The following is a 6,961-nucleotide window of genomic DNA, read 5'->3' on the forward strand; positions in this document are numbered from 1 at the left end:
TCATTATATAAGCCCAGTGTATAATCAAATACATTTAAAAAATAACAAAACCATGGAACTGACAAGACATGTGTCTACCATCACCCCATATCCAAACACTGAGGTTTGAGCTTGGCTCAGGCATCCCTGAAAATGCCAGATGTGGATTTCCACAAACACAGAGAAATAGATCCATAGCTGCTGTAAACAGAATAAAGGTGCATTGTTTAAAGTTGCCTAGCAAATGCACACAGTAAATCGTAGATGCCTTGAGAAGAAAGTTGCAGACTTAGTCTGACAAACACTTAACGCACATGTTTAACATTAAGCAGTTGAGAGTCCCACCTTCAAGCAGGACATTCACAAGCTTAAAGTATCAGCCCAAGTATTTGAAGGACAGAAGTTTGTCTTGCAGGCAATTTCTGTTCTGAAAAGTGGTCCACATTTAGACCATAGATATCTCTGCACTAATTCAAATTGGGCACTTTCTTCCTTTTTTCTTTTTTCTTTTTTTTTTTTAATCGTTTTTAAGTGTAACATTAAAAACACATTACACTCTCCTACAACTGAAATCAGCTAAATTGCTGAGGTCTAGCAGTGCAAGTGAAAACAGAATAGAACTTAAGGAATCATCCAGGCTAGGTTACAGGAGAAAAACATATATAGAATTCATGATTTCCCAGTTTCAAAATGGAGGGTCAGCATTATACAGTAAGCACTGAGCCCTGCTCCAGGGTGCTTTACCACACACAAAATAAATGCAAAGTCATCTCCTGTCCTGAGAACCTGACAGACCTGGACAGCAAAACACACTGGCAGACCCCCAGGAAGCCTCTTTCTCAGATGTTCTCACACCACAGAGATATTGCACCTAGCTTAGACATCCACATGGAAGTCACATTCCCACAACCAGAGGTGTCCGGCATATGCTGAGCTCTGACTTGGCACAGCTGCATTGCTCGTGGCAAGTGAGTTGGCTAGCTGCAACAGCATGTTTTTGTCAGAGCAAAGGACTGAACTGCAGACATGTCAGGAGGAGAAAAAGCAAAACAAAACAAAAAAAAATGAATGGTGTTGGTGGGAAAATTAATAGAAAAATAAGGAAGCAAATGAATGGAGAATAGAAGTTCAAAACATCAGCTTTCTCCGTCTTCCTTCAAGCTCAATTCTCTTTGCTTTTAGGGTCTCATTGTTGGCTTTCTTTGTTTTTGTGTGTATATATTTTTGTTGTGTTTTTGTGTTTTGTTTTGTTTTTTTTAACTGTTCTTACATCTAACTTTATTTCCAGAACAATTTTCTATATGGAAATAAAACACTTCTGAATTGTTCCTTCCTCAAAACTTTAACTTGATTTTTATGCAAGGAAGGGGACTGCAAGAAGCATAACTCTTATTTCACAATAAGTAAAACTCTCCTGCTGGGTCTTTGTTCATGATAATGTATTATGGGAAAAAAAAAAAAAAAAGAAAAAAAAAAGAACTACAAACATATTACTAGCAGTACAATAAATAGCATGTGCAAAATGTACAGTATAATAAATACACTACAGGGACTACTTACCGAGTCTCTTCCACTCCATAACCATCATCAACCGTCTTCTGTGGTTTGGCACATCAAATATTTGCTATGTACTTTACCATTTTAACAGCACTGCAAATCCTTGGGTGGACAACAAACAAATGCTGTACATTATTTTGTCAATTGTTGCCTTGTATATTCAACATCTGACCTTACCTCCCCCTACAGTTCAACGTGTAGAAATACCAATAAAATACATTGTTTATTTCCAGTGGGTTTTATTATTTAATAGGTCTGTCTCACTGACAAACCAAAGGATTTCTCTTTTAGGGGAGGTCTCTGAGGAAATCTACACCATTAGGAGACAAGGACTTTGGACATAATTTTGAGAATCATTTCTGTTAAAGAAATGTTTTGCAAGTTGCGTTAGCAAATACAGCTCCATTATCTCAAGAATAACATAGTACTTTCTGTATTACCGTGGAAGAGCAGAAATACAAATGATCCCCATGCACTCCTTAAACGTATCACTGAGGAAAAACACACCACCTGCTAATCAGTGAATGTGACACTAACACACATACACACCCCAGATAGAGCCATCTACACAGGTAAGGGAGTAAAGAGAGGAGAAGGTGCAGGGAGGCAAGATGGGGACACTTATTCTTGCCATATGCTTGGCTGGACCACAAAATCTCAGTAGCTGAATTCCAGAGCAATTTTCAATACTGAAGGTGGATCAGTCCATCTCCTAGTAGGCTGGTCACCCTGTAAGAGCTTTGTCATTCAGGTCTGCCACAAACCTGTCAAAGGAATCAGCCCCATTACAAATTACAGGATACTATGTCTTATCCAAGAATGAGTAGAGAAATAACGAAACAAATGAAATGAATCCAAGTGAATGGAAATACAGAAGAAAGAGAATGAGGTCCCTCTTGTACAGGGACTATAAGAAGTTAGATTGCTAAGAAGGCTTCAACTTGTGATATCATGCAGATGCTGGCAGAAGGGAAGGTGATTGCCAGCTTATTGAGTATAACGTAGTCAGGAGCAATCCATAATGAGTAGGAACCATATCGTGAAATGATGTCAAGTGGCCCTGGCTCTGATCAGTAACAGGTGATTAGAAATTGTACTAGAGGGAGAATAGAGTTCCATCCAATTTCTTATCAGCAGATATGACATTTTCTCACCAGTTCTAAGGAGCTTCCTCTGCTTGCCTGGCATGGATTCAAGCTGGAATCCACAACAAGAATACTTGGTGATACAAGCAAAGCACAAACTTTTCACTCCATACTTGTTTTTAAGTAAATTTCCTGCAGTAAATAATAAGAATGAATTCACAGAAACTTAAGGGGTAGGTAAAAAGAAGCATGTCTGAAATAAAAAAAAAAAATACAGTCCATGTTTTATTCTGAAAAATAAAATCAGGAAATCAAAACACACATAGCATGCATAAGCTATGTATGTAACATAAGAACTACTATTATTGTTATTATACGCCAGTCATAATGTCCCTAAAAAACCTTGTCAGTTCTCATGGATCTGAGTTCCTATGGAAACAGCTTTTATTAAGTACTGGTTTTAAAACTGTTGTTTAGCATATTCCAGTTCCTTCTAGGTCACTGTTTTTTTCTGAGATACATTAACGTCTAGTAATAACAGCTCCCGTAGTTCAGCACAAACATTTAGGATTTTGCTCTCTCTCATGAAAGAGAGCACTTCTAAGCGTTACATCAGCAAAGCTTTTACCTCACCTTTCTGAAATTATGTTTGTGAAAATACATACTCTGTGGCATCTAGCTGTCTCTATTTGTACTCAATTTCAATCTTTCAACAGAAAGTGCATTCATAGCTAGTGCATTTCTGGAGCATTTAAATTATCGCTATTCAATGTGATATAACCTCTTTCCTAAAGGTCAGCTGAAATTTAAAGTCTCTCCTTTCCTTCCCTTACCTTCAGACTGTATTTAGATCTGCACAGCCAACCGTATATTATTGAAAAACTCCTTGTAGAAATTTGGTCAATTCTATTTACAGATGTGATAACCATGCACCAAAGAGTGACCTCAAGGCTTGCTTTCAGCTATTTAACTCAAGGAAAGTAGCCACTCTATCACTCTTCTGTTAGCAGATTGATTGCAAATGGACTCTTGCCAATGCTAAACTGATCCAGTTTAAGGATGGATGTTAAGTCCAGACATTTCTTTGAGGAGACTGTTTTCTTCTGTGCCAGCAGCTAGGCTTTCATCTCAAAAAAATATGTGAATGTCCAGAGTTCAGTGTTGTGAGGATAAGTTCTAAATACAGAAGCAAATATTATCTGATACTGAAATGTGTGACTCAAACTGGGAAAAAAAAAAAAAAAGCTCAAATAATACCTTTTAAGAAGTAGAACCTGAAAGTCACCTCAAGCTATGTCAACACCAAACCCAAATGATGGTCCATAACTTAAGACAAATAAATATGTCTTAAGCATATTACAAAGTTTTCAACATTCTTTTGAGAATGATTTTCTGATTTTAGTGGCTTAATATGTCAACAGGTATTCAGCATTACTGTCAGCAGGAAGGTACCCCTCAACCACTTACTAGATTCTCTACAGTCCTTTTTCAGGCAAATTTACAGAAAGGCTTTTGGCTCCCCAAAAGTCTACAGTCTTAGTTAAGAAGCAATGAATATAACCAACAGGAAACTGCATTAAAGAAGACAGAAAACTTCGAAGACCCCTAGATTTTGAAGTCCAAAAAGACATCTGACTGTATAATACAGGCCACAGAGTTTCATCCAGGTAGTTTTGCACTGAGTCATATCATTTCTGTTTGAATAAAATATATCTTCCATAAAGGCATTTAGTTTTATTTACAAATGTCAAGAGAGAGAGAATTCACTTCTCTCCTGGGTAGTTTGTTCCAGTGGTTTAAGCCAACAACATTTCCAAAGCCTACAGAATGAAGAGATGCTTTCTGCACTTATATAATTCAAACCCTCATCTATGCAGACATAATTTCATTAAAGTCAACAGACCTAAGTCATCACTGAATTAAGCCAAACATTTTAAGTTCCATTGACTGACATTACAGAACATTTTTTTCAAGCCAAGAACCCCCCAAGACATTTACTTGTTTGACAGGGAAGAGGAAGATGTGTACCAATTTCTCACAGAGCACTGGCTTCAGTAGATAAGAACTAAAAAGATTTGGGTTTTCAATCAGCATGGTAAGTGTGGTTCTTCAAAAAACAACCCAAAAAGACATAGCTATACTTCACTGGCAAGAAAACTCATGATGGGTCTGGTACAGCTTGGAAAGAAAGTCAAACATTTGTTAAAGAACTAGATGATCTAGCTGTGGAGGTTAGCATGGAACAGAGAACACAGTGGATGCTTGTTCTCAGTGCAAAATCATCCTTTCTCCCTGCTTTGCAAATCTCTTAATATCTACTCACTTTTTGAGTGATTTTGCATTGTCTTTCTTCAATACTTTCCTACTACCACTGTCTTCATTCATTACATTGTAAATATGGGTGTCAGACTCTCTTCAGATGTTTCCAATAAACATCTGTTTAAGTGCAAGGATGTATGGGGTGGGTTCCTCATAATCACAGTCATCAGTAAACATTTAACAAAAAGTCAGAGCTAGCCTACTGCAAACACCTCCTGCCACAGGAAGTGTTACAATTGCATTCAACTCCTGTTTGTCTTAAGACAGCTGGCCTTCAGAAGGCAAATGGAAGTTACAACACTTTCTTGCAAAGAAGCCCGTAATAACAGCCTCCTCCATCAGCCAAAGGTTATAGTTCTGCTGAGAAGAGCAAGAGTTAAAGATTGTTTGGTACTTGCTAGATATAAAAACAGGAGCACAGGAAAGCAAAGGCTCATGAGCAAAAACAGGTGGAATGAAGAAGAGTACAATGAGGGAAATTAATCTAAAAATTCATGTAACAGATTATGTCATCTCTGTCTCAGTTAGATCACCCTGTAAAGTACCATATTGCAGGCTACATCTTTTTTCCTATTAAGTTCTATGCAATGGGGCAACAGTCCTTTTCAGTCTTTCTAGAGCATGGTACAACAGTGTTAGAAGGTGTACAATGGCTGGGTTCATGGAGAAAATTAATAGGGTGACCAGTATTGCAAATCCAGGTTCCGCCCTGTCTACCATGGAAGTAAGGATTATTAAGCATTTCTTCTCGTACCTCATAAAATGATTCTACTGGGAATAGGCATGGGGAGAGCAACTTTTAACAGCTTAAATGTCACTGTACTGCGTGTTTCTCTGAAAATTCACAAAAATCTCTTGCACAAGCTTAATTACACTTATCCATGCTTCTTAAGGATAAACCTTAAAAACGTTTCTATTAGGACTGGTCTTTGTCTACACTTGGGACATTAAGAGGAATATGAGGAATATCCTGATGTTGAATGTAAAATCGGTACTTGGAGCTCTAGAAATTTCCTTGTCATTTTGCCTTTAGACACAAGATGGCAGCAAGAAATTCATTTCAAGCATATGCTTCCATTAACTGAAGTGTTACCTGGCAGTTAATGTTAAGAATGTGGGTTAGGTTATTATGACTATTTGATGGAAGTCTCCACAAACATTTACACCCTCACACTGTTCTTGATTCACCTGTGACCCTGAATTCTGCTGTTAAGTCTGGTCATAATGACCAAGCACCTATTGCATGGGGCGTGCAACCACACACAAAATATACCTATGGGAAATGCAGATGTCTAAGGAGTGCCAAGCATAGTCCCTGTCCTAGTGGCCATAAAACAGGACAGAAATCATTCAGCAAGTCTTACTTTATTATTTAGCCTTTTCTTCTTTACTCTTCCCTAGCATGATGTTTTCTTTCTCATAGTTTTAGCCTTTAGGATCTATAGTCTTTATCAGCCCTGGAGAATTTGTTTCTAATCTTCATTTCCCCAACCTACAATATTCTAGTATTTGTCTGATCCAAAGTACCAAGCTTAGAGTTATTCAAGAAAGGAAGACTTTTCAAGTTCCTGAATTTCTTTGTCAGAAGGAGTTTCTTTCCTTTAAATTTAAGTCAAAAGTGATTTTCACAATTACAGAGAAACATTATCTAATTTTATTCTACTGGTAAGTGAATACATGAAAAATTAAGATCTTTAGCCTACTTCTCCACAGTTCATCGGTATTTGTGGGATATTCACAATTTTTGCTGATAAGAGAAACTGCTCCAAGATCCCCTAAGACATTGCTCTGTAACTAAAGAACCAAGCTTGCCACCTACAACCTATGACAGAAACACATGCTCTATGGATCAAAGGAGAACACATATAATACATAGACCACAGTACCATATTTGAATTTAAAGGATAAAGCAAGCTAAAGTTTTGAGGGCTATCTATCTCAAAATTATTGTACAGACAATCTCTCACAAGCAAGCTTGTGCTATACATGGAAGTCATGAAACAAAGTGAGGAACGGAAAAG

At 37.5% G+C, this 6,961-nt stretch overlaps 1 protein-coding gene across 4 annotated transcripts in view; it reads right to left on the minus strand.

The window, feature by feature from the left end:
• The window catches only part of LOC310901091 (uncharacterized protein), a 247,086-nt gene that overhangs the window by 104,835 nt on the left and 135,290 nt on the right, over positions 1–6,961 (minus strand). For 2 of the 4 annotated variants that reach the window (XM_083840148.1, XM_083840146.1), the window contains one exon: positions 1,540–1,638. The exons of the other annotated variants lie outside the window; for them this stretch is intronic. The gene's annotated coding sequence lies outside the window, so the exon portion shown is untranslated. The remainder of the gene's footprint in view (positions 1–1,539; positions 1,639–6,961) is intronic. 4 annotated transcript variants of the gene reach the window in all.

Source organism: Anser anser (assembly GCF_964211835.1).
Source record: "Anser anser genome assembly, chromosome: 5".
Taxonomy (NCBI): Eukaryota; Metazoa; Chordata; class Aves; order Anseriformes; family Anatidae; genus Anser; species Anser anser.